Below are 14,423 nucleotides of genomic sequence, written 5' to 3' on the forward strand. Positions count from 1 at the left end.
GAAATGAATACAATGCTCCAGAATAGAATCATCTCCCTATCTCTGGGAATTATGCATTATTATATAGTACAAGAATGAACTAGCCTTTTTGGTTTCCACATCATACTTCTGACTAATACTGAACCTAAAATCCATTAAGACTCCCAGATTTGTTTCTGAACAACGTCTCTCTCATCCATCTCATATATATTACCCATTAGAATATAAGATTCTAGAGGACAATGACTGAAATTCCTACTTTTTTGTATTCTCAATGCCTCTCCATCCTATACTTCTAAAGTTGATTTTTCATATTCAAGTGCAAGCCTTTATATTCATCCCTAATGAATTTCATATTATTCTTAGTGGAAGTAGTATCAGTTGTTATATACATGCATTTATATATTCAGGTGTATGTATATATATAAGTAGGTAAAAAGATGTCAATATAAGAAGCCTATGCTTTTATTGATTTTTTTTTTCTTATTTCTCCCTGTTGGAATCTAGTCATCCAGTCCTTTCTTCTGTCCATTATTTCTACCACCAAAAGACTTCCTCCTTGTGTTACTAATGTGGTTCACTATGAGATTGTCTCTTGGAAACTAGCATATTCGGGAGATGAGGTCAATTTGAAGATAGGAGTTTGGGACTCTATTCACCTAATTCAATGGTCCCCATTGGAATGCTGCTTGTTTATCATATTAGCCCTGACAGTAAACACTGCTTATCACTCTAGCACATAGTAAAGAAGCCTAATGAGATGCATTGAGATGTTTTTTCTAACTTGAATCTTCAGTAAAGCCCTTCTGTCTAATATATGGAAAAGGACATAATAGCTGGGTTACTGTATATTCTCTTAAACAAGGTTTGTATTTCAGCACCTATGAAAAGGTTATGAAGAAAAATGATTTTCAACTCTGGCCCATGTGTTGAAAAATCTATAATAATATGTGCAGGTGATTTGCTGACATAAAACTATAGCGGGAAAAGGGAATACATTTTCAATATTTCACACTTGGTACCTTTAGTAGGTGAAAAAGTCTGGCTTGATAAACAATAGTATGCTTAGCAGGAGCCAAGATCTGCTTTATTTTTCCTGCCCCTCCCCCTACCTGGTTTGTTTTCCTTTTTGCTGGGGAGTGGAGTGATTTTGCCAAACCTGTCATAGAATATTAGAGTAATGAAAACCATGTGCTTCCCTCACCTTGTTGTGAGGCATGTGTTTAGGGCTCTTGCTTTATCAGTTTTTATTTCGTGTAATATTCATCACACTGGTTTATTTATGGGCCCCTCTTTGGGAAGTTATTTTTCAGGACTGGTGAATAAAACATTAGACTTTGCAGCTTGTCAGAGAGAATGCAGTTCCTCTGATGTCAGCCTGACGAACAGCCTTTTCTTTTTCTTAGTGACTGCACTTTTAAATAATTACAATAAATAAATTGCACTTTTAAATAAATTTATTTGTAGTCTGTTGGCTTTTGGTTGTCCCTTCCTTCTCCTCTTCATCCTTCCTTTCCTTTTCTGCTCTATGGTGATTGTTGGTTAGGGAAAATAATTTTATTTTCCATTTTCATTTAGTATGGAGTTTAAAAAGTATTGGTCCAGTGAGCATTGTGAATCTCCAAAAATTTTAGTTTATCTAAACAAGAAGAATCAACTCTAGTATTTATCCAGTATGGTTGGATTTAACTCACTTCCAATTCCTAAGGAATTCAGATTGTTTCAACCCTACCTAATGCTATTATTCAGGCATTTCTCATGGTAGCTAAAGCATCAATTACTTTAGCTACATGGGGAAAAAGAGGTAGGGGGTTATGGAAAAACTCTGGAAGCCAAGACTCAGCCTAATTAAGAGGAAGAGAAGTTTTGAAATCTCTGTGAATAATGATGGGCAAGAGAATCAACTTGGAGAAAAAAGGTATTGATGAATATTGTTTCAAGTAAATCCCAAATAGGAAAATCCAGATTTGCTTTTTAAAAGACAAATTAGGAATTAGGGATTGATTCATTTCATAAAACATTTTGCCTCCATGTCATTTGACATCCCCTTGAGCATATTTAAAAATATAATTAGATTTACATGTAATTTTTGAAGAATGTTTAGAAGTTGACACACCTATATTTCTTACTGGGAACTGTTAGATTCCTGTAGAAGCCAAAGGGGTCAAGAAGACCCAAGCCAACAAATTGTTTTAGTTAAAATTATTTTATAATGGACACAATAGATAATGGAATATATTATTCCATAACAATCCTAGGTAACCAATTAATTTTTTTAAATTTTATTTAATAGCCTTTTATTTACAGGTAATATGCATGGGTAACTTTACAGCATTAACAATTGCCAAATCTCTTGTTCCAATTTTTCACCTCTTACGCCCCCCCCCCCAATCCCCTCCCCTAGATGGCAGGATGACCAGTAGATGTTAAATACATTAAAATATAAATTAGATACACAATAAGTATACATGACCAAAACGTTATTTTGCTGTACAAAATGAATCAGACTTTGAAATATTGTACAATTAGCTTGTGAAGGAAATCAAAAATGCAGGTGGGCATAAATATAGGGATTGGGAATTCAATGTAATGGTTTTTAGTCATCTCCCAGAGTTCTTCCTCTGGGCATAGAGTTCAGTTCATTACTGCTCCATTAGAAATGATTTGGTTGATCTCGTTGCTGAGGATGGCCAGGTCCATCAGAACTGGTCATCATATAGTATTGTTGTTGAAGTATATAATGATCTCCTGGTCCTGCTCATTTCACTCAGCATCAGTTCGTGTAAGTCTCTCCAGGCCTTTCTGAAATCATCCTGTTGGTCATTTCTTACAGAACAGTAATATTCCATAATATTCATATACCACAATTTATTCAGTCATTCTCCAACTGATGGACATCCATTCAGTTTCCAGTTTCTAGCCACTACAAAAAGGGCTGCCACAAACATTCGTGCACATACAGGTCCCTTTCCCTTCTTTATAATCTCTTTTAACCAATTAATCTTAATCACTGAGAAATTTTCCATAAGGACTAACTGAATATGTCCATACCTTCCATAAAATATACCTATAAAGCTGCCAAATTAACCATTACTTGCAATGATCAATGAACTAACAGTTACCCTTCAGTGTGTGTCCCTCCTGAAAATATGTAACTGTCAGGAAACAAAGGAGCCGTATGATATAGCATAGAACTATACTTAGCATCCAGAAGACTTGGGTTCAAGTCTCCTACTTTTAACATATACTGCTTGTGTGAATTTTGGCAAGTGACCCCAATTCTCAGTGACTCTGGCAACTAGAAAATATGGTGTAATTATCAGCCTATATTCGTAAAAGTAGTTAAATCACAGGTCTTATACCTCTTCTATCTTTTTCCCAAATGCACTAATAACACTCGTATTATCTATCTTACAGGATTGTTCTAAGAAAGCATTTTGTTAAATCTAAAGCACTTTAGAACCATGAGTTATTTATCATATAACCTCATATGTCTTCAACTGTACCTTTGTTCTCCTCTCTTAAGAAACTTTTTGAAATTATATGCTTTCCTTTCAGTAATCAATAAAGAAAAAATTTGGGGTCCATATTGATTATCAGCACCAACTGGATAAATGATCTTTACATGTCTTCTCACCTAAAAAAACTGCACTACTTATATCCCAAAGATATCATAAAGAAAGGAAAGGGTCCCACATGTGCTAAAAAGTTTGTGGCAGCCTTTTTTGTAGTGGCAAGAAACTAGAAACTGAATGTATTCCTATCAGTTGGGGAATGGCTGAATAAGTTAGGGTATATGAATGTTTTAGAATATTATTGTTCTATAAGAAACGATCAGCAGGATGATTACCAAGAGGCCTGGAGAGACTTACATGAACTGATGCTAAGTGAAATGAGCAGAACCAGAAGATCATTATACATGGCAACAACAAGATTATACAATGATCAATTTTCATGAACAAGGCTCTTTTCAACAGTAAGATAATTGAGTCCAGTTCCAATGGTCTTGTGATGAAAAGAGTCATCTACACCCAGAGGGAGGACTGTGGGAACTGTTCACAACATAGCATTTTCACTCTTTTTTTTTTTGTTGTTTGCTTGCATTTTTTCTTTCTCCTTTTTTTTCTTTTTTTGATCTGATTTTTCTTGTGAAGCATGATAATTGTATAAATATGTATACACATATTGGATATAACATATATATATATATATATATATATATATATATATATATATATATATTTTACCATGTTTAGGGGAGAGAATGGAGGATGGGGAGAAATTTGAAATACAAGGTTTTGCAAAGGTTAATGTTGAAAAATTACCCGTGCATATGTTTTGAAAATAAAGAGCCTTAATAAAAAAAAATTTAAAGCTGCCCTAAATTTTACTGGTCCATATATATATCTTCCAGAAACTAGAATGAATCATAAACATTTTTGTCTGTTCTAACCTCCATCTTCTATTACCAGTCTGACCACTTCACAATCTACTTTCCTGGATCTTAATCCACTTCATGGTCACTAAACAATGCCCTTGGGCTCTATTCTGGATCTTCTTCTTTTCTCTATATATAGAATTTCACTTGATAATACCATCAGCAACCTTGGTTTGATTATCATCTCCATTATGAATCTTAGATCTACTTATCCCAAGCTTAATATCTCTCCTAACCTCCAGACTCTCATCTTCAACTGCCTATCATAATTTCAAACTTTGTTCTAAAGAATCTTAAACTGACCATGTCCAAAACAAAACTCTTATTTCCACCCAAAAGCATCCCTTTTGAGCCTGTATTACGGTCGAGGGTTCAATACTTCCAGTCATCCAAGCTTGCAACTCTCTTCATCTCTGTGTCTAGTCTATTACTAAGACCCGTTGATTTTACCTTTATAACAAATCTTGTATTCATATCCTTCCTTCTGTTTTCTGTCACTGCTACCACTCAGGCGCAGGGCATATACCACTTCACTCTTGAACTATTACAATCAGCTTTTGCTTGGTACCCCTGACTCATATTTCTTCACACTCCACATAGACATTCTTCACTCAGCTGTCAAAAAGAGAGCTAACCATTGTAAGGATCCCTATGCCAAGATTGCCTCCTCTTTTTACTCTTAGGAGACACCCTGTTTTCCAGAACTAAGGTCCAGCAAGCAAGTTTTTCTGTGAGCTTGGCATAACAACAATCCTTTGTGCTCATCCTTTGGATGAACTTTGATGCAGCAAAATCTCAGAATTGTTTCACATCAGCCCTGGGTGGTTCCTGAGCTCAGAGACATATTTGTCTGAACTACGTTCCTGTGACAGCTCACTGAGTAGCCACTAGTATGAATTAAACTTTCCTCATTGTTTCTGTTACTCCCTCATTTTCATGACTACAGTTCATTGCCTAGCCAGTACTATATGTATCAAGGTTCAGTTGTGCTGCAGTGGATCTTCTTGGCATGAGAGCAGACCCTGGCATTTGTATCTAGTTTCCTTCCTTCAGCAGAATAAAGAGAGCTTTTTGCTTATGACCACTGTTTGCTCTTAGGTTTTATTTAATTTTTTTCAGAGGAACAATGGTTGTGATAATCTCTGTAGGTCTTTGGTCATTTATTTTCAGTATTGGCACCATGTCAACATCACCACCACCCCACCTCACCCCCATTTAACAAAGCTCTAGAATCAAATACAAAAAACTCTGGCATTCTATTCTCCAATTGATAAATGGTCGAAGAATATGAACATACAATTTTTAGATGATGAAATTGAAACTATTTCTACTCATATGAAAGAGTGTTCCAAATCACTCTTGATCAGAGAAATGCAAATTAAGACAACTTTGAGATACCACTACACAGCTGTCAGATTGGCTAAAATGACAGGAAAAGATAATGATGAATGTTGTGGGGGGTGTGGGAAAGCTGGGACATTGATGCATTGTTGATGAAGTTGTGAATGAATCCACCATTCTGGAGAGCAATCTGGAATTATGCCCAAAAAGTTATCAAACTGTGCATACCCTTTGATCCAGCAGTGTTTCTCTCCCAAAAAGATCTTAAAGGAGGGAAAGGGACCCACGTGTGCAAAAATGTTTGTGGCAGCCCTTTTTGTAGTGACAAGAAACTGGAAACTGAGTGGATGCCCATCAGTTGGGGAATGGCTGAATAAATTGTGGTATATGAATGTTAAGGAATATTATTATTCTGTAAGAAATGATCAGCAGGATAAATACAGAGAGGTTTGGAAAGACTTACATGAATCGATGCTGAGTGAAATGAGCAGAACCAGGAGATCATTATCTACTTCAACAACAATACTGTATAAGGACGTATTCTGATGGAAGTGAGATCTAATTCATTTTTTTTTTTTTTAAGGGTAAAATGCTGGAGCAGAACCCACCATGTTTCAGCTGAAGCAAAAAAAAGCAGGGGTAAGCAATCCTGATCCCAGACAAAGCAAAAGCAAAAGTAGATATAATCAAAAGAGGTAAGGAAGGAAACCACATCCCACCAAAGGTTATTTTACAATTACAGTTAATGAAGTAATATTGATATTAAATGTATATGCACCAAGTGGTACAGAATCCAGATTCCCAAGAAGCTAAGCCAGTCAGAGGAAGAAAAAGACAGCAAAACTATACCTGTGGGGAACCTCAAGCTCCCCCTCTCAGAACCAGACAATTCTTTTTTTTTTTTTTTTTTTTAACTTAATAGCCTTTTATTTACAGGTTATATGCATGGGTAACTTTACAGCATTGACAATTGCCAAACCTCTTGTTCCAATTTTTCACCTCTTACCCCCCCCCCTCCCCTAGATGGCAGGATGACTAGTAGTTGTTAAATACATTAAAATATAAATTAGATACACAATAAGTATATATGACCAAAACATTATTTTGCTGTACAAAAAGAATCAGACTTTGAAATATTGTACAATTAGCTTGTGAAGGAAATCAAAAATGCAGGTGGGCATAAATATAGGGATTGGGAATTCGATGTAATGATTTTTAGTCATCTCCCAGAGTTCTTTCTCTGGGCATAGCTGGTTCAGTTCATTACTGCTTCATTGGAAATGATTTGGTTGATCTCGTTGCTGAGGATGGCCAGGTCCATCAGAACTGGTCATCATATTAGTATTGTTGTAGAAGTATATAATGATCTCCTGGTCCTGCTCATTTCACTCAGCATCAGTTCGTGTAAGTCTCTCCAGGCCTTTCTGAAATCATCCTGTTGGTCATTTCTTACAGAACAGTAATATTCCATAATATTCATATACCACAATTTATTCAGCCATTCTCCAACTGATGGACATCCATTCAGTTTCCAGTTTCTAGCCACTACAAAAAGGGCTGCCACAAACATTCGTGCACATACAGGTCCCTTTCCCTTCTTTATAATCTCTTTGGGATATAAGCCCAGTAGTAACACTGCTGGATCAAAGGGTATGCACAGTTTGATAACTTTTTGAGCATAGTTCCAAACTACAGTGAGATCTAATTCAGTTCCAATTCATCAATGATGGATAGAATCAGCTACACCCAAAGAAGGAACACTGGGAAATGAGTGTGAACTGTTTGCATTTTTGTTTTTCTTCCCAGGTTATTTTTATCTTCTGAATCCAGTTCTTGTGCAACAAGAGAACTATATGGTTCTGCACACATATATTGTATCTAGTATCTACAATAGTAGAATATTGTACCTATAACATATTTAATATGTATAAGGTTGCCTGCCATCTAGAGGAGAGGACAGAGGGAGGGAAGGGAAAAGTTGGAAGAGAAGTGAATGCAAGGGACAATTTTTTTAAAAATTACCCATGCATATGTTCTGTCAATAAAAAGTTATAATTAAAAAAACTGGCATTCAAAGCCCTTTACAACCTGGCCCATCCTACCTTTCAAGTTTTCTGATGCGTTACACTCCTCTCCCCAACATATTCAACAATTTCCCAACGTCAAACTCTCTTCTGTTCCTCAAAGAAGACTCTCCCAAATCTGGACATTTTCACTTGCTATGTCCTTGCTTGAAATGTTCTCCTTCTCCATCTCTGCTTCCTGGCTTCCCTAGCTTCCTTCAAGTTCCAGCTAAAATCCTGCCTTCTATAAGAAGCCTGTCCTAATCTCCCTTAATTCTAATAGCTTCCCTATGCGGATTATTTTCAATTTATTGTACGTGTTGTTTCATTGTACATAGTTATTATACTATTATACTATGAATTCATAGAGTGCAGGGACCATCAGTGCCTGGCACATAGCAGGTACTCAATAAAGATTTACTGACTAACTATCCTTTTTTTATAGTAGAAGTTCCCTGCGGGCAAGGATTATTTTATTACCTTAACACTTATGATAGGATGATTACTTCATTGATAAATTATTGTCAACATCCAAATGTCATACTGTGAGAGTCAATGCTTAGTTATCCACATTGAATAGAAATAACTTGATCTGCCTATGGCAAAAGTAACATGATAGCCACTCTGTGAATTATTCATGGTTAATCAACAGTTGACTTGTTACTATAATAAATAGAGCTTTCTGAAACATGATTAAACTTCAGGAGAAAGGAGAAAGGAAAAAGGAATGAGTGGTCATGAGGAGGTGGGGGAGAAGATAATAATATTTAAGTAAAAAAGAAAACTGCCAGAAACATAACTTAATCTTTCTTTTGATGTTCAGCAGGAGTGACAGTCCTTTAATTCTAACAACTACACAGAAATGCATTCAGAATGCTGTTCTTCTTCCCAACTGTGCAGCAGAGCAGTAGAAAATGCTGCTATCCCCCAGCAATAGGGTTAATTCCCACATTTCATTATTAATCACTATTATAATTATTTTTAGTTCCATAAGACTGAGGGCAGTTTAAGATGATCTGCATTTTTCAAAGATATCCTTGATCTTTTGAAAGTAAAATTAAATGATATAATTAGCTCACTTAATAGAGAATTTTACTTGCTTCATTGTCACCTAATGGGTTTTCCTCCTCCTCCCCACTACAGGATTATTAATGAATGTTATTGCTAATAGTCCATCCTTTTAATGAGGGGGCCTCCTGACTAGGCTAGCCTTTTTATATCCTCATATGGGATAATACTGATTCATTGTTTGTGCTATCTCACATCTCTGTGCGATGTGATTTTAAAACATGTCACTGTAATTGGTTTAACATTTTTATTTAGGTCTTAAAATGCAGGTTACATGCAGCATTGTGTGGTGAAGGTTGGGGAGGGGAACTAGTTCTCAATTTTTGCTGAGAATATTCTTCCTAATGATGAGCTGATATAGCAAACAAAGGACATCAGAAGCTTGAAAACATGTACAGGGCTGTTTCATTCATAATGAGCCATTTTGGTAGCTATTATTTACAAAACAGACTCAGTTCCATATCCAGACACTCAGGCATAACTTCTATTGACTTTACTATACAATTGTTTCATCTCTACCCAAGATACCAATTACCATTCTTTTTCATTTCAACTCTATCCCTTCTCTCCTCCCCATATCAGTGAGTTTGGGTAAAAACAGAACACAGTGGCTAAAAGAAATGTGAATAGGAAGGGATAACCCATGCCTCAGCTGGTTACTCTGCTCTCAATAACGTACAATGGAGTGAGTTACTGAGAATTCATTTAACTGCTGCGTTACTGTTTTAAGTAAGTGTTAGAAACTGAAATGCTAAACACAGCACAGATTCTGTGATGAACTACATCTGTTTTTTTCTTATCATATTTTCTTGTAGAGAAAAAGAAAATGCCAGATGTATTAACTATTGAACAAGATATAGAACGTGTTATATGATATTCTACAAGCAAAAACAGAGGGAATAAAGGGAATGGTAGGATTCCTGGACAGTTTTGAAATTTATGGAGCAACTAGGTAGCACACTGGATAGAGAACACAGAATCAGAAAGCTATGGGTTCAAGTATGCCCTCAAACACTTTTTAGCTATGTGAACCTGGGAAAGTCATTTGATCTGGCTTGCCTCAGTTTCCTCATCCATAAAATGAGCTGGAGAAGAAAATGCCAAACCCTTCTACTATCTCTGCCAAAATATCCCAAATGGGATCAAGAAGAGTAAGACACAATTTAAATGGCTTAACAAAAATAATCAGTGTTAGCTATTATTATTATAATTATTAATAATACGTAATGCTATACAATAACATTCATAATGTAGTATGTTTAATATAATGTAATAATACAAATTATTAGCAATATATAATAATTTGTATGTATACATACATTATAATATATACATACATATATGTTTGTATGTGTGCAAATACATACACACATGTTTTCTATCACCAATTCAATTTCATTGTGTTAATGTTTAGCTCCTGCCATGAACTAAGCACTGGAGACAGAAATACAAAAATGAATGGAAATAGTTCCTGCTTTCAAGAATTTTATACTCTACTGAAAGAAACAATAGATATAAGTCCATGAGTAGATGAGAAAAAAAAGTAGCAATTGGGAAGGAGATTAGGAAATGCTTTTTATAAAAGATAACTCGAACTGCATCTTAAAGAGAGCCAGTGATTCCAAGAGATAGAAATGAGGAAATCACTCTACATGTGAGTGACATCAACATTTGTTTTTGTCCACAGTTTTGTTTTATGGGGGTTTTTAGACTTAGATTTTTTAAAATAGTATTTTCTTTTTCTTTTCTTTCTTTCTTTCTTTATTTTTGAAAGGCAATTGAGATTAAGTGACTTGTCCAGAGTCACACAACTAGTAGTACATGTGAAGTGTCTTGAGACCAGATTTGAACTAAGGCTCTCCTGATTCTAGGTCTGGTACTCTCTATCCACTTCACCATTTAGTTACCTTAAATATTTTATTTTTCCAAATACATGAAAACATAGTTCTCAATATTCATTTTTGTAAAACTTTTTGTTTCAAATTTTTCTCTCTTACCTCCCCTCTCCCCCAGACAAGAAGAAATCTAATATAGGGTTAACTATGAGCAGTTCTTTAAAACATATTTCCATATTTCTCATGTTCTCCAAGAAACATCAGATCAAAAGGAAAAAATCACAAAAAAGAAAAAATAAATTGCTCACAGTTTTGAACAGTGTATTTGAACTGTTACCTTTAAGTGACAGAGATGAATATCATTAAAAAAAAAAAAAAGTGAAACCAAGAATTAGTAGGGATTTGTTGATTACAGTTCATTGCCCAGGCAGAACAATTTTTAAATGGGAAATCAAAACAGTCTGCTAATTAGTAACTTTCATTATTGTTTACAATTTTCCTCATATAGCAGTAGCCATATTTAGAGAGTAACCAATGATCCAGTTGCAGTCACTTGTTTGCCCCTTCTTTTCTAGTTATAATACTTCTTTTAGGCTGTGACAGTATCCTACAATTCCTTTGCTTCCAGTAGGAAGAATATTTTCCAAGGACAGACTCAGTAGGTTGGAAATGGAGACTACATAAAACTGCCATTTAGGAACTAGTTCTCTCTCAAAGTTGCACAAGGCAGCTAGCTGGTGCACTGGATAGAGGGCTGGGCCTGGAGTCAGAAAAAACTTGCATTCAAATCTGGTCTAAGACATTTACTATGTGTGTGATTCTGGGCAAATCACTTAAGCCTGTGTGCCTTAGTTTCTTCATCTGTAAAAGAAACTGGAGGAGAAAGTGGCCAAATACTTTAATATTTTTGCCAACAAAACCCCAAATGGGGTCACAAAGACTTGGACATGACTGAAAGGACTTAACAACAACAACATTGTTGCATATATGCCTTGTACCATTACTATATCACACAGACACATTTTACCACCTATCATTCATAAATAAGATGCTCTTCCTATATGATTGTAGCTGACTAAAGAATACATGGCTGTACTCATATTAATTAAAATACATCTCTCTCTTTTTAAAGTTATAAGTTCATGAAGATGAAGAAACGTCCTCTACTCCTTCTACTGTTTCAGAATGACAGTTTAAAAAACTTGTGTAAATATGTCATATAATTAGAATATATCAAAGACAAGATTTGAACCCATGTTTTTCTGACTCAGATATCTTGTTTTCTATTCCTGTTTCACATTGCTTGTTAAATTTATCACTAATTATTGTATCATTTATAATTAAGGTCAGCAAACTACAGCTAGAAAGCCAAAAGCATCACACTATTTTGTACAATTGGTACAAATGGTACTGTTAGTTTGCAGGTGATTCATAAAGCAAATGGCAGACAAGATTTGACCTGTAGATCATAATTTACCAACCACTGATATATGTCATAAACACACTGGAAAATAAAAGAACACACAAGTGTATACTTTGTGTAAATATATATGGATTCCTATGTTACCTACCTCTAAGAAGAAATGTTATAATATGTATTATATATGTATATGTACATATATATATTTGATATATATAATATATTGATAATGACCTTCAAATATGTTTTAAAACTCTGTAGAATCCGACCACAAGCAATTAACAAAGTAGATTTGATTAAATTCAGACAAACTTGACTCAAAGCTTCAAAATAATAACTAATTAAAGACAAAACAAAAAAACCACATTGTGTTAATAGACTGCGAGCTGAAAAGAAAAAGAATAAGTATGAAGCAAAGCCAAGATGGCAGAGAAGTCAGGAAATTGCCTGAACTCTTCCCAGTTCCTCTTGCATACAATGTCAAATCAAGTCTCTAAATAGATTCTGGAGCAAAAGAACTTACAAAAAGACATAGTGAAACAATTTTACATAAAGCCATCTATAGTTATATGAAAAAAAATGCTCTAAATCACTATTGATTAGAGAAATGCAAATTAAAACAACTCTGAGGTACCACTTCACACCTCTAAGATTGGCTAAGATGACAGGAAAAGATAATGATAAATGTTGGAGGGGATGTAGGAAAACTGGGACACTAATTGCTGGGAAAGTTGTGAATTGATCCAAACATTCTGGAGAGCAATTTGAAACTATGCCCAAAGGGCTATAAAACTATGTACACTCTTTGCCCCAGCAGTGCCATTACTGGGCTTGTATCCCAAGGAAATCATAAAGAGGGAAAATGACCTACATGTGCAAAAATGTTTGCATAACAGCTCTTTTTGTGGTAGCAAAGAATTGGAAAATGAATGAACAAGTTGTGGTATATAAAGGTAATGGAATATTATTGGTCTATAAAAAATGATGAACAAGATGATTTTTAAAAGACCTGGAAAGATTTATGTGAACTGATGCTGAGCAAAACAAGCAGAACCAGTAATACATTGTATACGATAATAGCAAGAATGTGCAATGATCAGCTATGAAAGATGTGGTTCTTTTCAGTGGTTCAGTGGTCTAAAGCAATATCAATAAACTTTGGACAGAAAATGCCATCTGCAATCAGAAAAAGAGCTAAGGAGATTGACTAAATCAATACATGCTATATTCACTTCTTTTTTCTGGTTTTTTTTTTATCTCCCCCATGGTTTTTCCCTTTTGCTCTGATTTTTCTCTCCCAACATGATTCATAACACAATGTGTATTAAAAATAAATAAATTTATTAGAAACAATTTTACAGGTTAGGACAACTTATTTTTATTTTTTTAATAGCCTTTTATTTACAGGTTATATGTATGGGTAACTTTACAGCATCAACAATTGCCAAACATCTTATTCCAATTTTTCCCCTCCTTCCCCCTACCCCTCCCCCAGATGGCAGGATGACTAGTAGATGTTAAATATATTAAAATATAAATTAGATATACAATAAGTATACATGACCAAACTATTATTTTGCTGTACAAAAAGAATCTGACTCTGAAATATTGTACAATTAGCCTGTGAAGGAAATCCAAGATTGAGGTGGGCAAAAATATAGGGATTGGGAATTCAATGTAATGGTTTTTAGTCATCTCCCAGAATTCTTTCACTGGGCATAGCTGGTTCAGTTCATTACTGCTCTATTGGAACTGATTTGGTTCATCTCATTGCTGAGGATGGCCAGGTCCATCAGAATTGGTCATCATATAGTATTGTTGTTAAAGTATATAACGATCTCCTGGCCCTGCCCATTTCACTCAACATCAGTTCGTGCAAGTCTCTCCAGGCCCCCCAGCTTAGGACAATTTAAAAGGAAAATTCTGTCTCCCTTTGTTAAAAGAGGTAGCTCAGTCCAGCACAAAGGATATCCAGGCAAGCCAGCAGGAGATTATGAGCCACAGCACATATTGGTAACTGAGGCTCAATAGGCTAGTGGCACAAAAGGTCACCAAACCCAGTGTAGAAGGCAAATTGCCAGTCCCAGAATCTTGACATAACAGGTGCACTTTGGCTAGGCCACTTCAGTGCAGTAGACAAAATTGTTAGTACCTGAGGTTCTGATGCAGAAAGCCATTGACCAGGGTCCCTGGACTCCAGTGCAAGAATCTTGAAACAGTACCTCATATGCCCTAGGAACAGAGTTCAATTTTTAAAGTCACCAAATAGGCTAAAAAAA

At 35.3% G+C, this 14,423-nt stretch overlaps 1 protein-coding gene across 8 annotated transcripts in view; it reads right to left on the reverse strand.

Annotated features, from left to right (window-relative positions):
- Positions 1-14,423, reverse strand: part of RBFOX3 (RNA binding fox-1 homolog 3) — a 942,623-nt gene that overhangs the window by 456,867 nt on the left and 471,333 nt on the right. The window contains exon 4 of one of the 8 annotated variants that reach the window (XM_031968494.1): positions 14,297-14,376. The exons of the other annotated variants lie outside the window; for them this stretch is intronic. The gene's annotated coding sequence lies outside the window, so the exon portion shown is untranslated. The remainder of the gene's footprint in view (positions 1-14,296; positions 14,377-14,423) is intronic. 8 annotated transcript variants of the gene reach the window in all.

Source organism: Sarcophilus harrisii, chromosome 4 (genome assembly GCF_902635505.1).
Source record: "Sarcophilus harrisii chromosome 4, mSarHar1.11, whole genome shotgun sequence".
In the NCBI taxonomy this organism is placed as follows: Eukaryota; Metazoa; Chordata; class Mammalia; order Dasyuromorphia; family Dasyuridae; genus Sarcophilus; species Sarcophilus harrisii.